We start from the raw sequence: 8947 nt of genomic DNA on the forward strand, positions 1-8947 counted from the left end.
TATTATTTGATATTCTGTGTGACCTTGGTCATTTACGGGGAGTGTAGCACCGAGATCACACAAAAACAAATGGCATAACATGGAATACTTGTGTGACTAAACGCGTTTTGTGTCATGAAACGTTACTCGTATCCTTAATGCAGCTTGCTGGGCGAGGCAGTGTAAATAACGGAATTCCTCAATGAAAGAGCACTTAATAGTCGTGACCAAACACAAAGCTGTATCACAAAGAACATACAAATACGATCAATAATTTGTATAGTTTCACGATAGAAGTTAGAATACCAAGCACTTAAACTAAATGGTATGACTAGGCATGTTGTACGACAATTACCAACCTCCTACATGCCGCAAAGTTAAATATTTGAATTGTCAAAAAGAATCATTCGATTTAGGTGGCGGGTTTCATAATAACTCTTGATTTCCACGCTTATTTGCGGAATAGTTACTTTTTTTAGAAATATCATATTTGTTTGTTTCAGGTTAAGATCGAACTCTTACATGTATGTATAACAACAAGTTAAAGTTAGATGTAATACTTCCTCAAGCGGAGCAGCAGGGAATAAAAATATAAAATTTAGTGTTAATAAATGTAAAGCAAACACGTTTGTTAAGTATGTTGAAAATGAAAACCAATTCTATGAAAATATTTATTTTTAACAGAAAATAATAAGCTACTGCTGATTTTCCTAAACACCAAATTAATCCAAAACTATTAGTTTAATAAATAACTGAAAAGCATGAATGAATTAAACTCCTGATACATGTATATGTCCTTCCTTCCGTCCTTAACTTATTTACTTACATTATTCAGTTAACCTTAATAATCTGTTATGTTAATTAGAGTATATTCCAATTGTGTGACACAAGTGCATTTAATAACTATCAGCGAACTTACTGTTTGATATACCTGTACCTGTTTAGTGTTTTAAGAAACTAATTATTCTTCATTATTTTCAGATGTATCTGCGTAATCGACAAACCACTAATTGATCATTAACAAAATTACGTCGTTTTGTTTTCTGATTCCTCTGTATGCCATTTAAGTGAAACTGAGGCAAAAAGGGATGATTTCACTCGAATCATTTATTCAAATTATACATTATCAATGTCCCGTGGCAACTGTATATTAATACCGTCCCTTGGCAACTGTACATTATAAACGTCCCGTGACAACTATAATTATACTTTTAATGTCTCATGGCAGTTGTATTTATTACTTTGATTTGATACGACTTCTTTTTACAGTGTCTTGATAGAAAATATTTTTCGGGACGTCATTCGGTCAACTTTGCATGTATATAATCTGAAAACAAACATACATATTATATAATGATGTAGATCTATATGCTATTCAGTTTATTCAATTGAATTTTGCTATTTGCCAAGATAAAGAAAATTCGAGAGTACACGAATATCACACGTCTTGGGCACAAACGCTAAGATTATTCTGAACAGTTTTCTTCATGTAGAGTTTGTCATAAAATAGAGAGATACAAACTGATTTTCAGCCTATAGATAAAATCAGTTTTGTTCAAATGTATATGAATGTAAATGAAACACCCCTAAAATCTTTCTGCTAGACTGACTACACTAAATAATATACAATGCGGCTTGCAGTACTAATAAACTGCTATTTACCTTTCATCTGCAAACAGTTCAGTAGTAAGCAAGTTAAGTTAAATTACTGTGGAAACTTTAGATTACAATCAAATCTTTGATCTATCACGCTTATCAGTGAAAAGCGTCCCCTTGAGCAATCACATTGCTGTAAAGCAACATTTTACTGTATACACTAAATTATAATATAACGTTACAATATGAAACTGTAAAACAGTTTTTCTAGCTTCGCATTATTATTTTATTATTACAGTAAAAGCACCTATTTTCGCTGGGTCAAAATTTCGCGAATTTGAAATTTTGAGTATGTTCGCGAGGCTTAATATTCCCGAATTGTAAAAATTGTCACTGCTTGAATTTGAATTATACTTAAGGTGAATATTTACGCGAGGATAAATTTTCGCGAGATGTAAGGCCTCGCGAATAAAGCTAAAATTAAACCCTCGCAAAAATTTCTGTTTTTACAGTATCAAAGTATTAGCACAACATTCAATTAGATATGAAAGTTATCAGTTTAATACTTAAATTGGTCATTGAAATGGTACATGAAAGCTTTATTACGACTGATGGAGTAGTGTTGATGAATATCAGGAAATTATTTCCCGTATGTATTTGACAAGACAACCATTTAGATAACAGAAAACAACACAAATAGGGGGCGTTCATTCTCAATATGGCAATCAAGTTCTTTTGATAAATAATAGATAAAATGCCAAGATTTATTGTTGAATACCCTGCGTAATCTTAAAACTTGTTGTCGAAAATGCCTGCGTTGCTGAAATCTAATCAGTGGTGATTTACGTTACAAAATTGTTATGTAACAGTATTATTTTGGATATATATTTACTTATACTAAACACTTACTGAAACCTGCTACGCAAACATGGCCTATAATACCTACATATAGCCTGTTTAAAGTCTCAATGCCATATTATGAGCGGTTTGCAAGATGTTAAAAACATCCTATTTGCCACATTTTTAAGTCAGTTTCAACATTGTATGTAGATATGGGATCCAGCGAGGAGTCGGAACGCGACGGGACGTGACGGGACTTTTTTTTTCAAAGTTAAAGTCAGGAATTTGGGACCTGAGTATGTGAACCTCACTTATGGTCCATCCTGTGAAGATGTCTTATGATCAATACAGCCTGTGTAATACCTTTATTGGTTTCAGAAATGTTCAAAGAAAAAATCAATTTTGCAATATTTACTGGATATTAAGGGGAACTTTTTGTCAAATCAAAGGCCCGGAAATTGTGCGTCCTCAAGTACGTGCGTAAAGTTTCCATCAAATGCATAAACAAGTTTCAGAAATATTGAAAGAAATGTCAATTGGTGATAAAGGAAAATTATTCTGTAAAAATAAAAATGAGAGTTATGGGACCTAGTTTGTGAATTTGCCATATGATCCTAAAAGCACATTGTATATTTCAACATGATATATGTATTAGTTCAAAAGAAGGAACGGAACTGGATTGGACAGACATGAACTTCTATATAACATCCTTACTTCTCCCCAATACGTTTTGATTGGAGTATAATAAAAATATTTACAATACTGACAGCTAATTCTCAGCCTGACTCTAGAGCTTAGTTTGAATACGTTTGCCTTGTACATTTTCAAATGTTTCAATGTTGAAAATGATATGATTTTTAGCAACTGATCAACTTTAACAAGACAATCAAGTAAGTAGTTTTCTTGGTAAATAACAGGATACAAATACACTGTTACTATAATAACGGTCTCAGATTTTTCATTATTTGGAAAGAAGAATTCGATAGATCACTACTTCATGAAATAGCCTTTTGTAAATAAACTTCATGAATACTTGTCTGATTGTTTGCATCAGGAGATATTTACAATATAACAATCTAACGAATAACTTTAAATTCTTCTTTGTAATTTGTCATTTGAAATATAAATGAAGACAAAACTTTTATGTTTTTGAGTCAATAAACAGACTTCATTTTCACAATGATAGAAACTGTGTTTGTTCAAGATTTTATATTTCACAAATTTCCCTGCACTTGTTTATACAACTCATGGATGTTCAATGTCAAAAATGTTGATGCATTCATTGAATTATAACAGACGTACAACATACAGAAACATCGCCAACTTTAATACTTACATTGCTGGATCAGATTGTCAATCAAATCCATACCCAGAACATGATTGTACACATAAAACAGTACAAGGGAACTATGCAGGGTGACATTGCTGGATCAGATTGTCAATCAAATCCATACCCAGAACATGATTGTACACATAAAACAGTACAGGGGAACTATGCAGGGTGACATTGCTGGATCAGATTGTCCGTCAAATCCATACCCAGAACATGATTGTACACATAAAACAGTACAGGGGAACTATGCAGGGTGACATTGCTGGATCAGATTGTCAATCAAATCCATACCCAGAACATGATTGTACACATAAAACAGTACAAGGGAACTATGCAGGGTGACATTGCTGGATCAGATTGTCAGTCAAATCCATACCCAGAACATGATTGTACTCATAAAACAGTACAGGGGGAACTATGCAGGGTGACATTGCTAGATCAGATTGTCAGTCAAATCCATACCCAGAACATGACTGTACTCATAAAACAGTACAGGGGGAACTATGCAATGTGACATTGCTGGATCAGATTGTCAGTCAAATCCATACCCAGAACATGATTGTACTCATAAAACAGTACAGGGGGAACTATGCAGGGTGAGGTCAAATCAATTTATGAGAAGGCTATAATTATATGAGCCGCACCATGAGAAAACCAACATAGTGCGTTTGCGACCAGCATGGATCCAGACCAACCTGCGCATCCAATCAGTCTGGTCAGGATCCACGCTGTTCGCTTTCAAAGCCTTTTGCAATTAGAGAAACCGTTAGCGAACAGCATGGATCCTGACCAGACTGCGCTGATTCGCAGGCTGGTCTGGATCTATGCTGGTCGCAAATGCACTATGTTGGTTTTCTCATGGTGCGGCTCGTATGTCAATTTCATAATAATGTACAAACCATCGTCCACCAACTCAAACAGTATAATTAACACACAACTATTGAAATGGTCAGTAATTGCGTGCTGGTTAAAAACTAGTTCATTAAAAGGTCTATTCATTTAATATGTCACTTGTTCTTAAATGTCCAGTGGAACTAAAGTGCTTTGACAGTTGCCCTTGACTCTTTGCTGTATATGTTGTTGCTCTGTTTTGTGCAAGTGTACTTTTAAGTTGTCTTTTATGTAAATGATATTGAATGAACGATAATTTTCATATTTAGTTTATTAAAGAAGTTGAGTAATAAAATGCGAAGCTCTGCCGGGCATTTTATTATTTTAATTCAACGAGTTAATAAATTCAATGTGGAAAGATACACATGTAATAATAGCTGAATCATCTGCTAGCTTTCTCTACTGAAACGCTGAAATTACTTCCAGTTAATTTGAACAACGACATGGCTTTGTTTCACTCCCATGACGTCAAATATATAATTTTTACACGGGTATTTTGCATATTTTCTCTTGTTAGGGTCTCACTTGGCTGAGATAATATTCTTTAACTTTAGAATGTGTTTCTGTACGAGTGAGGTTTGGTGGCTTCGTTAACGTTTACACTCCTCAACTGTATTTAAACACCGGCCGTTCAAAGGCAATGCCCTGACACTAGGCCAGAAAGAAAATGCTACTGTACATGTTATACCCAATCTGGTTAAAATCATCTCCAATTAATGCTTTGCACATTGGATCTGAGGACATGCTATTGAGACACTCCTTCACCAATCACAGCCTTGCTTTCAACATTTTGAAAGTGAAAGTAAAGTTTAGAAAAAACTATATTTAACCTGGGATTCCAGGTTTTGATATTGATTAGCACGTATGTGTCAACCATCGATAATTACGTGTTCTGTGGTGTATTGGTCAAGTACGCAAGAAAATATTTATTGCCGCAGCGGCCCAGGTTCGATTCCAGACTCGGGCGTGATTTCACATTTTTTAAGATAGTTTAGAAACAAAATTTCATGTTCTTATATACATAATATGACGAAATATTTTTTCTAAAGTAAATTTATTTTAGCCAAAATCTGAGTCAAGTCCCTTTTAGCCAAACGCTAGTTGAATGGAGTCGTCTGATTGGTTCAAATAAAAATAGACTGGCGGAAATAAAAATTCCGATTATGCAGAAGATGAGTTTGAATAGGCTAGCTGTCTTCAGATCTTACTTTTAGGAAGATCGAGAACTTAGTCAGATTGATGTTATACCCTATCCCTATGTATACTATAAGAACAATGACCATGAACGGAAAATGTACTTACCATTTCAATCGCACATTTCTCACATAAAACGCGCAGTTTGGTAAATAGGTACTATGCATATTGGATAAAATTGTAATTTATCTTCCATCGTGCACCAGCTACATTGTCTCAGTATTTCATATCGCAGAAACTGTCCGCATATCTTATGCTTTCGTCAACGTTAGAGAAAAAGAGTGAAAAACTTGGAGGAGGAACTTCCATAATGAACATATATTCCGCGAATTCTAAAGGTCTTGAAGGTTTGTAAAAGGATCTTTTGGGGATTTTTGATATTTTTATTAAAGTTAATTTAATGATCAAACATGTATTTCTCCCGTTGTAAAAAGTCAAAGTCACAATTTTGAAAATTTCTTTAAGAAAATGTACATTTACTTTGCACGAAAATGTTTTTCATGCTTACTTAATTAGACTGAAAGTTCTATACCAATCTAACCTTACAAAGAAATAAAGTCAAAACAACAAATTTAAAACGTCTTGGTGGCCATATGTCTGAAAGTGACAATCATAATCGTTCTTTTGAAAATGAATTCAAAAGTTATCTAGATATTTTAGAAATTAAATTCCTATTACCTCCCTTGGAAATTTCTACACTGATATATAATATCAATGGTATTGTCTTATCCAAAGAGAAATAAGGGAATAAGAGAAATCAGCTTTGTGACACAAAAGATGGAGCAAATAGCAGGCACTTGAGTGCAAGTGGTTAACTGTTCTTCAATCACTTGCTCCTCAACTCTGTTTGTCCGGGCTAGGTTTGGTCGTTAAGAGAGGAAACACCCAGCCTGCTTCTTGAAGGGAGTTGGAAGCCCGTGCTTTCAAAATGTTGTTGGATATCTTGAGTCTTCCGCTACCATTGAAGGTGGAAAGTCACCATTGATCTGTACTTATCTGGCTCCCACAGATCGCGACAAATGAACTGTTAACATTAAGCTAAAAACCAATCAAAAGGTAGATCTGCATGTTTGATAAACCGGAAGTGATGGCGTAACGTCATTTATCCGGAAAACGTAGAATAAAGCTTGGATTCGGCATACTTAAATAAAAATCATTTTATGAATTAATGGCAACCTGTGAGTAGATTTATTACATTGGCACTATTACTACATTTATAAAGTCAAAATATGATATTAAAACATATGACGCGTTGTATAATTCCAAATAATGTCTCAAAATCAGCGAGAAATGTTCGGTTCATTTTAATCATAGTCAAGCACATGGACCTATACATTTTATTTCACCACATTTTAGGCCATATGTTTATTTACAACTATGAGAAGTTTCATTAAATTCTTCATTGTAGAAAATATTCTATTCGCGAAAATGTTATGAAAGTTAGGATTTACTCATAGACTCACATTATGAAAAATTGCATGAGGTCCAAACTTTTAAAATCAGTCTAGCAAATATCCAAGCACACGACCCTATCTTCTTATTTGCTGAATTTTCTAAATATATTCTGATATTTTGAAAAATCAGAGTTTAATCAAATTCTACATTGCAGAAAATATTTCGATCCAAACGTGCAGAACTACCTTAAATTTCAAATTATTTAACAATAGTCTCATGAACTGCAGGTACTATTTTCTAATTCTTTATTGGTTTCTACAAAATGGATTTTTACATCTAGCAACCGGCTGTATCTTATGACAAGCAACACAACAGCAATATAAATATCATGAAATATTACTGTAGTAATGATAAAATCACTGCGCAGAATTTTCACAAAGGACCGAAGAGTTATATAAATACTGTTCATGATAACATCATAAAACATAAAGAGCATTAGCACCATAAAATTCTATAAGAGGTATCATAAACATTTACTGTAAACAGTGTAGGTCATACGATAATGGTAAACTATTACACATTACTGCTTCAATATTAAAAGATGCAGGCAGAATGATATTATAGGAACATCGGGAAAGTGAAAATGAGACTCCGTGCAACTATCGTCATCAATAACTGATTACCTGATTGTAGAAGAGTAGAACAGATTACACGGTGTGTTGGGTATCAATATTAAAACAAACTTGGCTAGCCGGTACTAGGGGACGTGGGCAGTATTGCATTTTCCATTAATGCTCATGAACAGACTCAGTCAAACCAAGTCTGCAATTTTCACTGTTTGCTTTGTTCTCGGTGCTTCCGAGTGGTCTACTTTCAAGATTTTATTCCTAACTGTATGGGTAAAATCTTTTGTTTACCTATCATCATACGTCCTGAAAAAAAAAACGCAGTGAAAATTAATAAAGATTAGTCTTCACAATGTAGTCAGTATTTGTAGTAAATCCTTTCCATTTATGAAATAAACTACTTGAAATAAATTCCCTTTTGAATTCGTGCTATTAAAAACATATGCGTATAGCTTCACTATGATATTATTAAATCATTGTATGTCTCCTATTCCACAATAAATATACTACTTTTTCTAGGTATGGGATATCATCTATGTTAAGCATTTTTTCTTTAACTGACTGAAATGATATCATAAATTTCAAAAACGTTACGTCCAGGATTTTATGTATGAAAATGCATCAATATTTTGTATACTATAAACGTCTTCTTTGAAGGCACTGCCTCCAGATTGTACGACAACAAAAAAGAGTGAAAATTTTAAGGTATCATGAATTTAGTACTTTGAAACTTAACTACTGACTAACGATATGTTATAGAAACATATGAGAATTAATTGTTTTTATACGCCCGAAGGGACGTATTATGTTATGACGCTGGTGTCCGTCTGTCCGTCCGTCCATCCGTTAGCAATTTCGTGTCCGCTCTGTAACTCTTGAACCCCTTGAAGGATTTCAAGGAAACTTGACACAAATGTTCACCACACTGAGACGACGTGCAGAGCGCATGTTTTGGATGTCTCGCTTCAAGGTCAAGGTCACACTTAGGAGTCAAAGGTCATATCAGTTTGTTTCGTGTCCGCTTTGTAACTCTTGAACCCCTTGAAGGATTTCAAAGAAACCTGACACAAATGTCCACCACACTGAGACGACG

The sequence above is a fragment of the Mercenaria mercenaria genome, chromosome 4 (genome assembly GCF_021730395.1).
Source record: "Mercenaria mercenaria strain notata chromosome 4, MADL_Memer_1, whole genome shotgun sequence".
Classification (NCBI taxonomy): domain Eukaryota; kingdom Metazoa; phylum Mollusca; class Bivalvia; order Venerida; family Veneridae; genus Mercenaria; species Mercenaria mercenaria.